This window comes from Mustela nivalis, assembly GCF_964662115.1.
Source record: "Mustela nivalis genome assembly, chromosome: 1".
NCBI classification, from domain to species: domain Eukaryota; kingdom Metazoa; phylum Chordata; class Mammalia; order Carnivora; family Mustelidae; genus Mustela; species Mustela nivalis.
In genome coordinates this window covers 202,605,359-202,616,059 of record NC_139020.1, presented here as the reverse complement: position 1 = coordinate 202,616,059, position 10,701 = coordinate 202,605,359, and positions in this window count along the sequence as shown.

Genomic DNA, 10,701 nt, shown 5'->3' with positions numbered 1-10,701 from the left:
TCCTGGGATCGAGCCCTGTGTTGGGCTGTTTGCTCAGCTGGGAGCCTGCTTCTTTCTGTCAAATAAATTTTAAAAATCTTAAAAAAAAAAAAGAAAGGGAGACCAAGACCTGTCAAACAAGGGAGCCTCGGTGCAGGGAGGCCTGCCTGGCTCTTTATCTACCCATGTGGCCGGCAAATAGGTTTATTCCAGACGCCCCAGAGGGCACACGGTTCATTCCAGAGCAGGCAGCGTGGCAGCAGGTGGGTTGGTGTGGGGTACCTGACTGTCCTTGTGGGAGCCGCTGAACCACTGTTGGGCTGTCCTCGTGTGGGATATTGGGGCTTGACGGGGCCAGGCCGTCGGGAAATGCAGAGGGCATCAGGAGAGCCCACCCCAGAGCCCAGAGAGGGGGGTCAGGACTCACCAGGGTGCCGTGGGTGATGTCAGGGCCCAGCTCAGTGTGCAACATCCCCGGGAAAGGGGGAGCAGCGGTCTGGGGGAGCTGCTCAGCACGTGGGACGTGGATCTACGACCCTGCACCTGCTTGGTTGTTGCTGTACCCGCCCCTCACCCACTCACAGGGAAGGGGGTACTGGTGCCACGCCCAGCCGGTACGTGGTGTGGGGACAGTCGGACCTGCTACTTCTGCTGCCGGGCACGCAGGCTGTGGCCCCTTACCCGCTTTTTCCTGTTGCTAGCCCCGGGTCATAGGGTGGGTCACTGTGCATATGTGAGGCCACGTGGCCAGAAGTTTCACTGTGGCCAAATGTTGAGTGACAGGTGCTGCCTCCCCTTCTCATTTCATTTGTTTTATTCCCAGGTTTTCTAAAATGTGTTTATCTGTAATTGGCTGCTTCGACTGTTTTCTTCCATGTGTATCTTTTTCTCATTTATATATCATAATTCTGTTTTCTAAACATACTTTTTAGGCACGACTAAAAGGTGGCTTAGTGCCTTAGGTGGCTTAGTTGGTTAAGCGTCTGCCTGCAGCTCAGGTCATGATTCTAAGGTCCTGGGATCAAGCCCTGCATCAGGCTCTCTGCTCAGTGGGGAGCCTGCTTTTCCTCCTGCCTTGTGCGTGCGCTCTCTCTGACAAAGTCTTTTAAAAAGGGGCGCCTGGGTGGCTCAGTGGGTTAAAGCCTCTGCCTTCGGCTCAGGTCATGATCCCAGGGCCCTGGGATTGAGCCCCACATTGGGCTCTCTGCTCAGCGGGGAGCCTGCTTCTCTCTCTCTCTCTCCCTCTCTGCCTACTTGTGATCTCTGTCTGTCAAATAAATAAATAAAACCTTTAAAAAAAATACACTTTAAAAAATTTTCAGTTGTATTAAAAAACATCTTAACATTTACCATCTTAACCGTTAAGCTTTTTGTGGTGAGTGGTGGTTTTTTTTGTTTTGTTTTTTTGTTTTTTGTTTTTTTTACCAGATCGACCTCTCAATTTCATGAGCACTTTTTCTGTAAACATTTTATTTTTATGGTTTTCAAAACACCGTTTTTAAATGTCTTTCTTTTCATGCTTTGAGAGGCTGTTCTTGCAGCTGGCACAAATTCTCCCGTGTTTGTTTTTTTTCTCTCTGCTTATAATTTTAACTTTTATTTTTATCCATCTAGGTCTTATTTAGGGATGAAGAGAGATGGAGGGGTTGCCCCAGCCCAAAGAGCCAGCGGATGGTCCCCAGGCAGGGTACAGATTTGAAACGCTCCCTCCTCCCTATTGAGTTAAGACCCTAGTGTGCTGGCGTCTGTTTCTGCATCTGCTCTAATCCGTCACCGGCTTTTCTGGTCCTCTCCTGGCTATTTCCCGGTGTGTCTTAATAGCTACTCAGCAGGTTCTTTCTCCCTAATTTTATTTTTTCCCTTCTTAAATTCCCAGCTGTTTTCGCATGCTCACTCTTTTTGGAGTTCTAGAATGTCCATGGAGGGGGCCCAAACACATGCTGTAAGAAACATTCAGGGGCGCCTGGTTGGCTTAGTTGGTAGAGCGCGTGGCTCTTGATCTCGGGGTTGTGAGTTTGAGCCCCACGTTGGGTGTGGAGATTACGTAAAAAAAAATCTTAAAAAAATTCTGCTTTTGACCCGATAGTAGACTAGATTCTCAAACTGATCCTCCCACAAAGTCCATGAAAATTGCTGGATAAAAATGAGTTAAGTCTTGATTACTGTGTCTGTGAGCAACCAGAGGATAAGGAGCTGTCAGAGACCAGAATGTCAGCCTAGGCAGGAGCCCCAGGAAGGAAGCAGCTTCTGTGTTAGACAAGGCGAGTTTGGTCTTCTGTCTTCTTGGGCCTTCAGGATGGTGGCTCTGTTAAGACCTCAAAGGGTGAAGTCAAAATCAAAATAAGATTTTCCCAGGAATGGAAAGGAAACTTGGTTATCTCTAGCCTGGCTGTAGGGAGGAAGGGGGGGGGGGCGGAATCTAGCCTGGCGTGCAGTGACCTTGCTGGAGTGTGCAACTCCCAGCGTTCCTTGCGTGGCCAGAGGCCTCCAGTAGACAAAATGGTCTAAAGCTGTCCAGGGTGGTGATGACCGGGGAGGTCTGCTGGATGAGCCCTCAGCCCCAGCCTTGAACTCCCCCAGTACCATCCCAGGAACTGTGAGTGAGCCAGCATCAAAGTCACAGTATGTCCTTGTGTGTGGGAGCCAGGGGACAGGAAGGCAGCAGAGACCTCCAGTGTCGGCATCATCAGACCCAGAACTGGTATGTTTAATCCTGAAGTGTGAAGAACAAGATATTTGTAGAAGAGCCAAATAGAACTAAGGGAAATTAGCAGATGGTGGAGACTTTGAACACTGGACACAGCCGACAGTGGATTTGAGCTAGCCAAAGAGAAAACTGGTGAGCTAGAAGATGGAGTGCGGTGAATTTCCCAAACACGGGAAGAAAAGGGAGGTTAAGAGATGGAGAGCGAGCAGAGGCAAACTCTGAAGAGGATGAAGGTGGAGAACTTTACAGAATGGATGAGAGACACCAATTTACCAGATTTCAGAAAGCCAGCCACATAAGCAAGGTGTTTTTTTTAATAACAGCTGATTCAGGACTGAAAACCACAGGCAGCAAGGAAATCGAGAATGATGTTGGAGAGCCTTCTCAGTCCCACGGCCAGAACTCAGGACCCAGGGAGGCTGGGAGAGGCTCTGAGTGAAAACAGCAGCCCAGAGATGCTTACGCAACAGAAATATCTCAAATATATTTGAGGACAGAGAAGTGAAGTTCCTCGCTGAACAAAATGCTAAGGGAGCTGTTTAGGCAGAAAGAAAATGAACCAAGGAGGCGGGTTGACATGCAGGAGACAGCAGAAAGGTGGGCAAAGCAGCTGAAGGAGCATCACCTTCATTAGCAAGGACGGTAAAGTCCACTGTGTAGAATTAAAGTCTCAATTACATGAGACAAGGGCAAAAAATAGTTGAGTAAGGTTTTAAAATCTGTGTATAGGCCAGCCTCATTTTACTGCGTTTCTACAAATCGAAGGCAACTCCGTTGAGCACGTCTACCAGCGCCATTTTTCCAACAGCCGATGCTCACTCTCTTTGTCACATTTTGGTAATTCTTGGCAATATCTCAAACTCTTATTCTATTTGTTAGTGATCCGTGGTTACAACTCTGAAAGCTCAAATGACGTTTAGCATTTGTTAGCAATAAAGTATTTTTAATTAAGGTATGTGGGTTGTTTAGACGTAACGCTATTGCACGGTTAATGGACTACAGTATGGTGCAAATGTAACTTTTACAGTCACTGGGAGGCCACAAATTCATTTGTTTGGCTTTATTGGAATATTTGCTTTATTGTGGTCAGTATCTGGACCTGAGCCCACAGCATCTCTGAGCTGTGCCTGTATTGTTTGAGGAGAGTGGGACATAGTACTCAGTTGAGTGGAGTAGAAGATATTAATAGCCATGGTAAATACTAAGAGAATAGAACTAGTCTATAACTTCCAAACTGTTAGGGAGCAAAAATTGGAGTGAAAAATAATCCAGAATAATTCTTCCATTGCAAAGGAGGTTCCAGTAGCCCCAAATAAGATCATGGAAATACATACAATTTGCCAGCAATTACAATAAATGTAAATGGTCAAGCTAAAGGGCAAAAGATAGACTGTTACCTTTTTTTAATTCAAAATTTGAAGCTATTTACAGGAAATATCTAAACATGTATGCTTAGATGCTGAAAAAAAATTTTTTTTATTTTAAAGATTTTATTTATTTATTTGACAGAGAGAGATCACAAGTAAGCAGAGAGGCAGAGAGAGAGAGGAGGAAGCAGGCTCCCTGCTGAGCAGAGAGCCTGATGTGGGACTCAATTCCAGGACCCTGAGATCATGACCTGAGCCGAAGGCAGCGGCTTAACCCACTGAGCCACCCAGATGCCCAGATGCTGAAATTTTAAGGGATGAGAAAAACCTGGCAAATAAGAAAGAAAGCTGATCTACATTAACAAAACTATATTGTATATTTTTAGAAATAAGGATTATCAAATTAGAGCTTTTATTTTATTTTTTTTTTTAAGATTTTATTTATTTGTCAGGGATAGAGGAAGAGAGAGAGCAAGCGAGCACAGGCAGAGAGGCCTGGAGAGGCAGAGGGAGAAGCAGGCTCCCTGCCGAGCAAGGAGCCCGATGTGGGACTCGATCCCAGGACGCTGGGATCATGACCTGAGCCGAAGGCAGCCGCTTAACCCACTGAGCCACCCAGGCGTCCCATAGAGCTTTTATTTTTTTTTTTCAAAGATTTTATTTATTTATTAGAGAGAGACAGCATAAGCGGCAGGGGGTGGGGGGACAGTGGGCAGAGGGAGAAGCAGACTCCCTGCTGGGCAGGAAGCCCCAAATGGGGCTCAATTCCAGGACCCTGAGATTATGATGTGAGCCCAAAGCAGCCACTTAACCAACTGAGCCACCCAGGCGCCCCTCAAATTAGAGCTTTTAATTCACTGGGAAGATAGAGTCTAAACTTCTTTGCAGCTAATAATGGGGCCTCAAAATAAAGTTAAGAACCACTGGAGGATAAGTTTATCTTTTTTTAAAAACACTATTAGTAGGTTTTCTAACACTGATTTATCCTTACATTCCTAGGAAGAACTCCACTTTGTATTTTTATTTTAATAAATGGGGGTGGGGTGGGTCTGGGTTTTGCCCTTAATACCGGATGGATCTTTCCCTGCCCTTCTGATTCTGACGTTGCTGTGTTTCTCAACTGCGTCACTGGGCTCAGCGTTTCAGGGCTCCTACCACCTAGAACGTCAGAGTTTAGCAACCTTTTTCTGTAGAGCCCCACAGTGAATTTTTTTCAGCGTCATGGGCCCTGTGCTCTCAGTTCGGACAACTCTGCCGTTGGAGCTGAACACAGATGGAAAAGACTGGATTCCGGTAACACTGCGCGAGCCTCCTGCCCCTCGACTACTGCTGTAGGCTCGATTTGAACTGTGGGCTGCGACTTGCCAGCTCAGCCCCCCCCCCCAGGGCATTTATAGCTGGAAGGCCTTGGCCTTAGGGTCTCCCTCCTCTCCTTTCCTGCTTTCTCCTCTTCGTTTTTTTCTTTTTTTTCCCCCCGCTCTCTCTCTACTTCCTCCCTCTCCCCCAATCCCTCCTGACAGCTGTCTGGCCCAGCCTCTGCCTGAGTGCGCACTAAAAATATCCCCACAGCAGCCGAAGCACCTGGGGGCCCTGCCTGGAGCATGCGCCCGGAGCCGGCTGTGCGACCTTGGCCCGGGCACCCACTCTGCGCAGCCGGCTCACGGGCAGCCCCTCCCTGACACCCCGGGCCGGAGCCACGGCTGCCCCCTGATTTTGCCATGTTCCAGCGACATTTACAGCACACTTAGGGCCTCTGCACCCACGGTGTCCTCTCCCTGGGACGCCCACCAGCCGGCCACGCATCAGCCAGCCTGCTGGATGCCGCCCCCACGGGGCAAACTGGCAAGCGGGGGAGTCGCACAGGAGGCTACAACAACCCAGTGTCGGGTGGGGATTGGGGGGGGAGCACGGTGCCAGAGGAGGACCCACGTGCCGCTTGGGGGTGAGAAAAGGCCCCATGAGGAAGCGGAGGATTAAGCCACGTTGGGGATAGAGGGAGAGCACACCTGGCCGGGGACCCACCGAGGCCCAGGCTTGGTCTTTTAAAGGAACCGAAAGAAGACTGGTAATATTGAAGCTCCCCCAGGGGAGGCTGCGGGATGGGGCCGGCCCTCTAGCTGCCCAGACACCCCGCTGAGCAGCTGGGACTTTCCCTTCAAGGGGCTAGGGGTGGGGCAGGGGAGGCTGGGGGGCTTTTCTGGGAAGATCCGGGCTCTTAGGAGGTAATGGCGGAGGAGGGGAGGGTTGCGTCTCCCTGTAAGAACAGTGCAATAAGCTCTCATCTTCCAGGCCCCACCTGCTAGGGCCCCTCCTCCAAGAAGCCCTCCCTGTCCTCCCTCTGGTTCTGACCTACTCCCCCACTCCCACTTTTGGCTCTTCCTGAACTGCCCCCTTTAAAATGCCACCCTGTCCACCAGCAAGTTACCCTCCTCTTTCTTCTAGTCTATAATAGTCTGGGTCACTGCCAGGACAGGACAAGGCCAGCACCCGCCTACACAGAGTATGTGCCTTCCCCCACCTGGCACATAGTAGGTGCTCAGGAAATGGTTGTACTGCTGGTGACCTGGGGGATGCTACTTACCCTTTCTGTGTGCCCCCAGACCCTCCCTCCCCCCCATCTCAGAAATAAGAAAATTGGCCTGGACCCCTAGGTTTCCTTCCCCAACAAAGAGTTCTGCATCCTGTCCCCACCATCCTCTCAGCATTGTTTTAGGATCTGAGGCCAAGGTGGGTGGGCGCTTTGGCACCAGTGAACCTGAGTTAATTCTTGTCTCTGACATATCTTTGGTGTGTGACTTCAGAGAGTAGCTTCTTGTCCCCAAGACTCAGTATCCTGTCCTATAAAATAAGAATCCCCACCGCCAGCCCCTTCCCCCTGGCTGGGGCTTGGGGGAGATGTGTATGGCGAGGGTAAATACACTTGGTCCATATGAGTGGTGCCAGGGCCCCCACGAGGCTTCCAGCCTTTTGGGGGAAGGGATGACTCCCAGCCATGCCCTAACCTTGGGGCAGGGCAGGGTGGGGGGTTTCAGCGTTGGACCGGAAGGAAGCCTGACCAGGGCTTCTGTGTAGGAACGAAGAGCTGAGTTAATGGTCAGATGTAGAGCTGGGAGGAGAGCACTGCAGCCAAGGGAACAACAGGGGCAAAGGCCCTGGGGTAGGATTGGTTTTGTCAGGTCAGCAGTGAGCCAGCAGGGAGAGACGAGGACAGGGCTGTACACAGTATCCAGGTGCGCAGGCCTGGAGGGCTGTGGGAGGGCATGGAGTCTTTCCTAAGGGTACCAAGCCCTACAGGAGGGTTTGGAGCTGGGGAGGAAGGTGATCCGTCCCTGTCTGAAACCCTCACCATGGGCCCAGGTAGACCTCCTGGATCCACCGTAGTGTGCACTGGAATGGAACAATTAAGTTAATGGGATGGGTGGGGGTGGGAGCCAGGTTTTGCACTTTGGGGTGGAGGTTCTAGACAGGCAAGGGGAGAAGGCTAGAAGAATCCATTTACTAATGGATGAGGTGTAGAGATGTCTGCATGAATTCATGTGTAACTTAATTCAGATGCAGACCCTTACGTGTGGAGCTATTTACAGGTCTGTGTATATATGCAGGTAATAGACACATTTTGTGTCCTTGATGTCAGCTGTGAGGCCTAGAGGCAATGATCCTCAGTAACAAGCAGCACACGAATGCCCCAGTCTCAGTTTGTGTTAGTGCAGCAGCGTTCCTCTGATTTGTGGGGAATATGTTCCAACATCCCCGGTGGAGGGGTGCCTGGGTGGCTCAGTCATAAAGCGTCTGCCTTCAGCTCAGGTCCTGATCCCAAGACTGAGTCCCACACCCAGCTCCCGGCTCAGCGGGGAGTCTGTTTCTCCCTCTGACCCTCCTCCTGCTTGTGCACGCTCTCTCAAATAAACAAAATCTTTTCTTTTTTTTTTTTTTAAAGATTCTATTTGACAGCAGGAGAGCACAGGCCAGGGGAGCAGCAGGCAGAGGCAGAGAGAGAAGCAGCCCCCACTGCTGAGCAGGGAGCCCGACAAGGGGCTCGATCCCGGGACCCCGGATTGTGACCCGGGCCAAAGACAGCTGCCTAACCAACTGAGCCACCCAGGCTCCCCAGTAAATAAAATCTGAGGAAAAAAAAAAAAAAAAAGATCCCCAGCGGATGCCTGAAACCAGGGAGAGCCTTGAACCCTGTATTTATACTATGATTTTTCCTATACATACCTATGCTAAAGTTTAATTTATAAATTAGGCACATTATGACAATAATATTATAATAGAAGTTATGTGAATGTGGTCTGTCTCTCAAATTCTCATCTTGTGTACTCGCCCTTCTTGTGATGATCAGTAATGATAAAATGCCTACGTGAGGACATGGAGCGAGGTGAATGACTCGGGCTTTGGGACATAGCGTGAGGCTGCTGTGGACCTTCTGACCATATGTCAGAAGTGCTATCATCTGTGTCTGGAGTGCAGGTGACCACACTGTGCAAAAGGGGAGACAACTGTATTCTCCGGCAAAAGGCTGCTTCTTGGAGAAAAGGCTGATTCTAGGACTGGAGCAGGAGATACAGGGGACGAGCATGAAGCATTTCGTAAAGACAAAGTAAGGAGGTGCTAAGAGGGAAAACCATGGATGTGATGGGGGAGTGTCAAAGAGCCCTGAGAACCAACCCAGTAGCCTCTGATGGCCAAAGCTGAAACCATTTGAGTAGGAAAATCAATAAAGTAAGATCAGATTTTAACCCAAAGAATAAAATAAATAGCCACGAATCCATACTGCTGTGAATGAAAACAGGGAGATGAGAGGAATTCAAAATAATTTGTGCAGGGGGGAAGCCTGACTGCCCATCCCTTCAGTATGTATGGGCTGTGCGTGGTAACTTCCTTCTGCCAGGCAAAGCACCAGAACCCTGGGAAGAGAGTGACTTTGCAGTGGAGACACCTGACAGAGGCCACCTCAGCCCGGTGATCCAGGTGAACGTCACCGTGAAGAGTCAGGCTGATGGCGTGCCCTGGACTTGGTGTGACAAGCAGGCTGCTTCACCTCTGTGTTCCTCCCCAAAGCTGTCAGCCCCAGGCCAACCTTGAAAAAACACAGGACAGGGGTGCCTGGGTGGCTCAGCAGTTAAGCGTCTGCCTTTGGTTCAGGTCATGATCCCAGGATCCTGGGATCTAGCCCCGCATCAGGCTCCCTACTGGGCAGGAAGCCTGCTTCTTCCTCTCCCACTCCCCCTGCTTGTGTTCCCTCTTTCACTCTGTCACTCTGTCCACACCTGACCGGTTCTCCACAACATTGCCTGGGTCATCAACAGCAAGAATGTCCGAGAAACTGTCTCCGCCCAGAGGAGTCTCAGGAGGCCTGAGGACTGTATGTAATGTGCAGTCTGGAGGTAGAGAAAGGATATTAGGGAAAACAGAGAAAATTTGAATAATGTACGGACTTTGATAATAATGTCCTGGGAGCACCTGGGGGGCTCAGTCGGTTGGCGGCTGCCTTTGCCTCAGGTCAAGATCCCAGGGTCCTGGAGTGCCTGGGGGGCTCCTGGGTTAAAGCCTCTGCCTTCGGGTCAGGTCATGATCCTGGGGTCCTGGGATCGAGCCCCTCATCGGGCTCTCTGCTCTGTAGGGGGCGTGCTTCTCTCTCTGCCTGCTGCTACTCCTGTCAAATAAAATCTTAAAAATAAATAAATAAATAAAAATAAAATATAATGTCCCAGTATCAGTTCACTCAGCGTAACAAATGTTCCATATTAATGTAAGGTGTTAATAATAGGGGAAGTTAGGTGTGGGATACACAGGAATTCTGTACTATCTTCACAATAATTCTGTAAATCAAAAACAGCTCTAAAATAAATAATTTATTTTTAAAAAAGTCTATAATTGCCATGGGAGCAGAGATTTTTCTGGGCAGCGGTGGAGGCAACAAGAGGTCCAACTAAGAAACCAAGACAGCCTGTAGGCCTAGCCTTGGGCCATGGAGGGGGATACAGGAAAATGGACAAAGTGGGGTGTTTTGAAGACACGGGGTCAGCAGGACCAACGTGGAGGACGGGAAGAGAAGACTGTGGTACTCCAGAGGCCCAGGCTCCTGGGCTGCCCTTGCTAAGCAGTGGACAACAGTGGAGAAGCAGGCCTGGGGCGGGGAGGTCACCCCAGTGTTCCAATGGAGGGTTGAATGGCAAGAGGGTTGCATAAATCTCATTTATGGGGGCCCAGGTGAGGGAGATGGAAGCTTTTCTGATTTGTGACAAGACAGCATTCTTGGGGTATTTCTTCCCAGTCCTGGGGCCAGATCCCAAGACTTCAAGGATGCGGACTAGATGTGTGGCCTCCTGGCAAGTTCTTGTCTTCCCGGTGTCTGTTTCTCCACCTGTAAAATGGGAATCGATAACGTCCCGCCCACAAGTTTTGAGGTGGGGAGACAGCACAGGAGCCCAGTTTAGTGCCTGGCACACAGTGGGACCTCAATAAACTGTAATCACCCCTTCCCCCTCCCTCTGGGTCTCAGGTGGCGGAAGACGAGCCTGCTACTTTAACTTATGCAAATACACTGCGGGTGGTGGAAGGGGGGGTAATAAAAAGCCTGGTTTCTGGATCAACCAATCAGCTCGCGGGACTGAAGGAGCTTCTAAATGGCCCAATGGCTGGCCG